Source organism: Adiantum capillus-veneris, chromosome 9 (assembly GCF_014529385.1).
Source record: "Adiantum capillus-veneris isolate H3 chromosome 9, ASM1452938v2, whole genome shotgun sequence".
Lineage (NCBI taxonomy): Eukaryota > Viridiplantae > Streptophyta > Polypodiopsida > Polypodiales > Pteridaceae > Adiantum > Adiantum capillus-veneris.
Window position 1 is genome coordinate 154,013,115 of NC_140939.1, and position 8,937 is coordinate 154,022,051.

The following is an 8,937-nucleotide window of genomic DNA, read 5'->3' on the forward strand; positions in this document are numbered from 1 at the left end:
GGTTCCGGGCCGTCGACGGGAACCCAAGGTAGTACCACTCAAGACCCGCACATAGCGTCTAGTGACTCTTCCTCTGACTACGACATCATGGAGGGTTACCCAATGCCTAATCTTGACAGCTCAAGCCAAGACATGCATGCCATGGGCCCACGGTCCGGGCTGAGCATGCTTAGCCGCTTGAAGGAAACCTTTAGAAGAGCCACTCGCTTTGAACATGGAGCTAACGATGTAAATGAGGGGGTGGGAAAGTAAATTTACCATTCATGACCAACATAGACCCTATGCCCTTAGAGAGTGTGCACGTGAATACTCCATTCACTGCACCCCTTGACACTTCAAAGCTATTCCCCTCCGAGGTTATATTACGTGATGGTAGAAGCCTTGCCGAAGTACAAGAAGTTGAGCGGTATATCATTGCGGCTAGGGAAAAGGAAATCGAGAGCTTACGCAAGGCGGAGCAACAAAGAGAGTTAAAAGCGAAAGCTCCTGTGTCAATATCCTTGCTAGGAGAGCAGTCAAGTGCTCCCGAATTAGCCACCACTAAGGGTCAACCCATAGAGAGCCACATTGCATCTAGTTCACAAGACACCCCTAGCACCTCAATCCTAGATGGAGCGTTCTTAAATGAGAACTAGGAGTACGAACTACAAACAAAAACTCTAACCGACCTATACACAGGTCACACCTATTACGTGGGTTGGTTAGGTGTCCTACAATCCACAACGGGTGCTACTAGTGTGGAGGATCAACAACAAAGAGTTTGTGAGGTCATCCATAGGGTTATTGAGCTAGAGAGACAGAACAAGGGGATCCACATGGCTTCAACGGGTCTCATGAGATTCTTGGATACAGGGAAGGCTAAACGACCAACCTTATTGCAAATGGAGACTCCCTCGATAAGTCCACTGGATCCTCCATATGTTGTTTTGCCAGGGGTCTCAGTGCAATCTAAACCCACAAGTGATAGCTTTACTTTTCCAAGTCTAGCTCATCTTTCCCTTGATGACACCATGGCTACCATGCCTACCCCAATGATGGGCATGCCAAGAAACATGCCATGGATCTCATTTGTTAGTAAAGCACCGCTGCATGGTAGCTCAATGCCTGCAACAGTATCTACAAGTGTGTACCAATTGTATACACCTATAGGTCCTCGTACTCATGTAGCCCCTACCCCTCCCATTGTTTCAACAACCTATGCTCCACAACCACAACACCCAAGATCTTATTTCCATGGGACCATACTGGCTAGCATTAGCATGTCACATCCGATGTTTGCTATGCCTAGGGCCACACCTATGAACTTTGGGCTACCACATGACACAACACCGTACCAAATGTGGAACCCAGGGGCTTCCTATGTGCCAAGCCCAATGCCAATACCTACTCCACATGTAGTCTCTTGAGAGCCTTCACCCCGGTGCCTGCTCACTTAGGTGACTTGGCAACATTTGCTCAAGCTATTGGTCGATCTATTGCCGAGAATATGCGTAACACGCCCGATAGAGAACCTAGAAGTAAGGCAGTAGAAATAGCCAAGCTCACACACAAATTTAGTGGAGACGGGGATGTGAGAAAGCATATCAAAGTGTTTCAACAAATATGCGATTCTCTAGGAGAACACAATGACCTGCATAAGAGTAATGCTTTAAGCCTAACCTTAAGTGGAAAGGTTAGGGATTGGTATAGAACCCTAAGGGCGGAAGAAAAAACGATTTACCCTACTCTTAGGAGACTGTTCTTGAAAGAATACATACGAGAGGGAGTGCTTTGGGGGTAGCCTCTCAGCTCCAGAAAGTCCAACGAGAGGAAGGAGAGTCGGTGAGAGACTTTATTAGTCGCTTGAAGCATTCGAATTCTCATTGTAATCCAAATGAGTGCTTCAATAATAATCAATTGCTTGATAGATTCATTAAAGGATTACGACATGAGGATATCTACAATGGCCTAGTCATTAGAGGTATCACCACTTGGGAAGTAGTCACCACCAATGCGATCCAATTGGAGGATAATTTAATGAGTCAAGGAGAAAGAGTGTCTGTTGAGTCCAAATCTACTAGCTCGCAAGCATTGGGGCATCAGCCAATGACCCTAAAGCCTATTGCTAAGGAGCCAAATATATCTGAGATGACTTTAGCAGACCTCACTAAGGCTATTCAAGAGAGTCTTAGAGACAATTGTGCTCCACAAAACAATCATATGTATCCAAGAAAGGAGCAACAATGGTTCTCGGTATGCTATGGTCCGCATAGTACCAGTGAATGCCCTACTTTTAGAGTAAAATTCAATGGGAATTGCAATGCCTGTGGGAGTTATGGTCATCAAGCTAAGGATTGTATAGTATTTAAGTGCACGATGGCCAATAGACCAACCTTAGCATGGACTGATACACCTCGAATGCATGCATTGATGCCAGCTCCACCTCAAATGTCACAACACATGGTCCCTAGGGCCCAAAATGTTGTTTAAACAACACCCTTACCACCTCGAGTGCTATGACCGCAACCACCACATCCGAGAATCACTTCTGTGAATCAAGTGGGTTGTGAGTCATCTATTGCTTGTTTAAAAGGCTGTGAGGAAGATATAGACCCTAATATTGTCTATGGGATTGATGCGCTTGACGAAAGTCCACAATACTACATGGAGGGCTATTGGGGACAAGTCAAACCTGTCTATCAAGTAGTTGCTCTTGCTGCAAGAGGCCAAGATATTAATTACACTGCTAAGAGACCACCTCTTCAATGCTATGAGTGTGAAGGTCCACATCGTTTGGCCGAGTGTCCTATTAGGCTACAACAGAATGCCACACTAATGCAAACCAATAAAGCGAGCACGTCTACAATGCCGATACTCATGTGTAATCAATGTGGCATAGATCATTTGATTGCCCAATGTCCAAATAATCCAAATGTGCTGGAGATCACGCCATTAAACTTGATTGAGGTTACCAAGGAGCCATCACAAAATACACCTGTGGTACCAGTAAACGTACTCACACGATCGATGCTCCAAAAACAAAATTATATTCTTGAAAAAAGAGACACGACATGAATTGCCCAATCTCAGAAGAAGAAGAAAACACGAAGGAACATATCGCAAAAAGCAGCGAAGTCAGACCCCAGTTCGAAGACCAACATAGGGACTGGTGACGACCCCGTATATATTAACAACACTAAAGAGGATTTTGATGCAGGTAAAACCATGGAGACCAAAACGACCACTAGGAAAGAAACCAACAAGGAAGATTGTCATGAGCCACAATAGCCAGGATCCAAGAAAGAGATAGGAACTTATCCAAACCCTACAGAGGAGATCGAGCGAGTGAAGCAATTAATGAGTTTGGTAGAAGAGACCCAAAGGGATCTAGAGCCAGCACCTAGGCAGATCAAGATTACAGACACAATGTTCCCTACGCAACAACAAACTCACCAAGTCCATAGACCCTTAGCTATACCTAGTTTCATCCAAGAAGAAAGTGACTTAAAGTCATAGGAAAGTGGGCATACTCACTTATTGTTGGAAAGAATGTTTACAGAGGGACTACCTGATCCTATCAAAGAAATGGAGATCCCATCTTCCCCGTGTGAAGGGACTGAAGCCCAAAAGATGCCGTTAAATATTGCCAAATTGATGGATTTCATGGCTTCAAAAGTTAGAACCACCATCATGTCCAAACTATATGGGGTCCCTGAGCTATTCTTAGCTCTTCAAGCTTTCCTCAATGGAGAACTGAAGGTCGGGCTACGACAACTTTCACACATGGATGGAGCTAGGGAGATGCCAATAGAGGAGGAACACTCAGATCCACAACCCAGCTTAGATAAGAACCTTGTTGTAGAAAACCTGTTAACAAGTTGGGACAATACTTTCAGGGCGATGAATCCAATGCGACCATACCAATCACTACTAAGGGATTAACTGTGAAGTGAATCCTTGATGGTGGCGTTGGGTTTAGCATTGTGACTAAAAATTGATGGGAAACTATGGGAAGACCTCACCTTGGGACCACAACCATAGTAGTAAAGATGGCCAATGGGTCTATTGTTAAACCTATTGGGATGCTAGAAGATCTCAATATCAAGGTCTTTGGACATAAAATACGAATTACCTTCGTTGTTATGGATTTCTCCAAGCACACTATGGCATCTGAGATGATCTTAGGATGTCCTTTCATGAGGGAAGCAAAAATGGTGCATGACTGGTCTAAAAACCATATCTACTTGTAGTTCCAAGATTCTGTTATTCGAGTAGATCTTGTAATTGGTTGAGCACATCCTCTAGGAACATGTTTATAATTGATCATAGATCTGACAACACAGTTCACTCGGTCCCATTGCAGTATTGTTACACATGTAAAGCCGACACTGATGTTGGGGAAGATTCTCCTTATATGGATGTACTACCTGGGATGACTGAGTCGGACAATGTGGATTGGGTCCACCTAGCAGCAACCATAGACACTTGGGAAAATAGGGGGACGACCTGGGTAACACCTGAGGGGGATGAAATGCCACCACTCGTACCCTTAAATATGCTAGAAGCTATGCATATAGCTTCTGATGACCTACAAGATGAAGGTTTGACTGGCATTGGAACCAGTAGCGTCTCACAAGACTATAGCCCACACGATTTGGGGTCAGAATCATCAATTGAAATTGACTCTGAGGGCGAAGAATCTGAGTTAAATCTTAGTGCAACTGTGGGGAAAAACTATTCAAGGCCCAGTGGTACCCTAGATGACAATCTATCCAAGGGAGCAGAAGACACAAGTAGCGATTCATCTAGTGACTCTTCACTAGAGATCAGCCGTAATCGAAAATTAGATAAGAAGAGTAAGAGATATAAGAGGCGACGATATTGAGAAAATGTGCGTGCTAGAATAGATGAAAAGAAATCTACCGCAAAATGGCTTAATTATATAGGGGCATGTGATGCTCATCGAAAGTTGGTAGATAACTGGGGTGAATACCTTCAAAGTGTTATGTGGTGTAGTCCACAACCCATTGAAATCACACAACTAGAGGCTACAAAGAAGCCAAAGTTGAGCCGCCGTAAGGAGACGACAAAATCGAGAGTTAGCTCAACAACAAAGGAATCGAAAGTAAAATCACAGTCCACAGAACAACATGACCCCCCAGACTTACACCCTGCACCTGAACATTTCAAATCCTACACCACAGAGGAACTTAAGGTTGTGTATACAAAGGCTCAAAGAAAACCTATTGATGGAAGCAATGGAGTCTATGATGGTCTAGTGATAGTTAAGGAAATAGAGCTAGCACACCCAGGAGAAGAGTCCAAACTCGTTTTCATTACCCAAGATCTGAAAGAGACTGAAGAGTGTGTACTTAGAGAACTTCTCAAGGAATTCAGGGATATATTTGCTTGGACATATCATGATATGAAAGGTGTTCCACCTTCCGTGGTGCAACACATAAACCCCATGAATAGCATGGCTAAACCAGTTTAGCAACGACCCTACCCAATGAATCCTATATATGCAAAGATCGTTCAAGAAGAGATTGATAAGCTTGTGAAATGTGGATTCATATACCCTATTGAGCACTTAGAATGGGTGTCTCCATTAGTGATTGTGCCAAAAAAGAATGGGAAACTCAAAGTGTGTGTGGATCTCAAGCAGGTCAATGCCGCCACTAGGAGGGACCATTACCTCTTGCCATATTCAGAACATGTTCATGAAAGAGTTGCAGGGAAGGAAGCTTATACATTTTTAGATGGGTACTCTGGCTACAATCAAATCACAATTGTGCTAGAGGATCAAGCTAAAACAGCCTTTATAACCAAATTTGGAGTGTTCGAATTTCGTGTTATGGCTTTTGGCTTAACCAATGCCCCTGCTACCTTTCAAAGATTAATAAACACTGCTTTTAGAGAATATTTGAGGGAGTTTTGTGAAGCTTTCTTAGATGGCCGTGTTTATTCCTCTTGGAAAGAACATCTATCAGGCTTACGAAAATTGTTTGAGAAGTGCAGATTGTATCGCATCTCCTTAAACCCTTTCACATGCCAATTTTGGGTTAAACATGGAGTCATTTTAGGGTATATAGTGTCCAAAAATGGTATTTCCACAAATGAAAGCAACATTAAAGCCATTGCTGAATTGCCAGCACCTACAAACTATAAAGGAGTTCAAAGGTTCATGGGCCATGTTGGTTATTATCGATGGTTTATTTTAATCTTTGCCGAGATAGCTCGTCCATTATACAAACTTCTTATTGAGTTCCACTAGACCCCAGAGTGTGACCATGCTTATGAGTCATTGAAAAAGACCTAGTGCTCCTATTCTACGAGTGCCCGATTGGAATGTAATTTTCCATGTGCATATTGATGCATCAAACTTTGCTATTGGGTGTGTTCTAGCTCAACCAGGAGAACATAAATTGGACTGCCCCATTAGCTTTGCAAGTCGTCAATTGAATGATGCCGAGAGAAACTAAACCATTACAGAGCGAGAAGGTTTAGGTATGAGTTACGCAATGAAGAAATTTCGCTACTACCTTCCAACAAGTTTATTTTCTATCTTGATCATCAAGCCTTGTTGTATCTAGTAAATAAATCTTATTCCACGGGAAGAATTACACGATGGTTGTTAATTCTCCATGAGTTTGATTTTACCGTTGTGGTGAGGCCTGGTAAAAGACATGTCATGGCGGATCATTTGTCTCGCATACCCAATGGTGAAGCCCCTACTGGACTCGATGTTGAATTGCCCGATACTTCTTTATTCCTAATCAAAACCATACTTGAATGGAGTGAGAAGATTGTAACTTTCTAGTTAATGGCTTTCCACCCAAAGAGCTTCGTAAGGACATAGCTCAAAAACTGTTAAAAGAACGTGAACCTTACTCTCTCATTGTAGGAACTCTCTACAGGCTAGGGTATGATGAGATTCTTAGACGTTGTGCCCGTGAGGATGAGTATTTATACATACTGCAAGAAGCTCACATGGGTATAGCCAGAGGACATTTCTCAGGGGAACTAACAGCTAGAAAGGTGTTGCAATCAGGCTACCTTATTCAAGGATGCATCACTTTTTGCAAAAGGATGTGATGAATGCCAACATTACAAGATCACTCAATGAAAGGATAGGATGCCCTTACATCCTGTTAAAGTGACTCAACCATTTGAAAAATGGGGTTTGGACTTTGTAGGCCCAATTAGTCCGGCAACTTGTAGCACTCAATCTCAATATATTATCATTGCCACTGACTATGTGACAAAGTGGACGGAAGCCAGGGCGACACGTAAGGCTGATGCGATGTCAACTGCCAAGTTTCTCTTTGAGAACATTATTACAAGATTTGGTTGTCCCTTTGAGATTGTGAGTGACAATGGTACTCATTTTATAAATGGAGTGATAAAAGAACTCACTACCAACTTCATGATAGCTCACCATAAGTCCACACCTTATTATCCACAAGCAAATGGCCAAGCTGAGAGTACCAACAAAAATCTCATCTCCATTTTGACAGAGACAGTTGAGGCTCATCGTATAGATTGGGATTTAAAGCTTACATCAGCTCTATGGGCTTATCGTACTGCGTACAAAGTTGTCATTAACTGCACACGGTTTAAGATGGTGTATGGCCAAGAAGCGGTTATGCCATGGGAGTTTGTCATTCTTAGTCTTCGAGTAGCTTCTCAAGAAGGTTGGGATGGTAACTCCTTAGGTGAGTGATTATATATCCTTGAAAGACTAGATGAAGAGAGGCAATTAACTGTGCAAAATGCACTTGTGGAGAAAGATAGAAGGAAGAAATGGTTTGATCGTCATCTAAAGAACAAAGATATCAATGTTGGTGATAAAGTCCTTATGTATGGAGTGCGTAACGAAAAGAAAAATCTGAAATATGTGGGAAAAGGACTATATAGAGTATGTGAAATCACCCTACAAGGAACCATTCGTGTTGAGACTCTAGATGGAGTTGAAACCATTGGATTCCTCAATGGGAGAAAATTCAAAAGGTACTATGATCCTCTAAGCTAGGAAGAGCTACGTGCCATCCATTAAAAAAAGGCAGCCAAGGCACAAACAGAATTGAAGAAGATACAATCTCAAGCTGAGGCTAAAGAACGACAACAACACATAAGACGCCAACAAGAGGCCAACCTTGGAGTTACACATGCATTCCATATTGAAACAGAGGATGATTGGTCGGACTTTGACACACCTCTACGATACCCCATTGAGCTAAATAGCGCCTTTGAAAAAGTGCTATATAATGCCTTATTGGACATGGGTGCTAAATTAATCTGTTGTCAAGTTTGGTGTCAATTAGGGAAGCCACCTATATCTGAGAGTATTATCCAAGTCAAGGGTGTCAACAAGAAAAAAATTGTGGTTTTGGCACACTTCTCTAATTTATGACAATGGGGTTGTAGCTCAAGACTTTTTGGTCATGCCTGCTGGAACTGTGGAGGATAACATAAACCTTGGACGCACGTGGATGTTGGCAACCAAATGCACTATTGATTGCGGTACTGGTAGTGTCACGACATGACCACCGACTCTTACCCCTATCATTGAAGCAAAGTCACCTACGTTGCAGACTCTAGTGAAGTTGCAGGATAGCCAAGATTCACAAACCAAAGTGGTTAACTCGTCCTTGTCGGCTGCCCATGAACCTAGCACTTCAACACCTGTGGTTGCAGCAAGCAGTAATATTGCAAGTACTCAACTTGCACGACCTAAGAGTACATATCAATGGGTCCCCAAGGCCTTACTTCCAGATACCTCAACCCTTCCACCCATTTCAAGAAAAGCTTCTCATGGAAAACCAAGAGTGCGCTCTAGGAGAGTCAAGACCAAATCATGATGGATTCCAAAATGACTATTGGAAGCCCAAGGCTACTATGAAGGAAATGATCAAATCTGGGTGCCAAAACATAAATTGTGCTCTTACTTGTCACCTG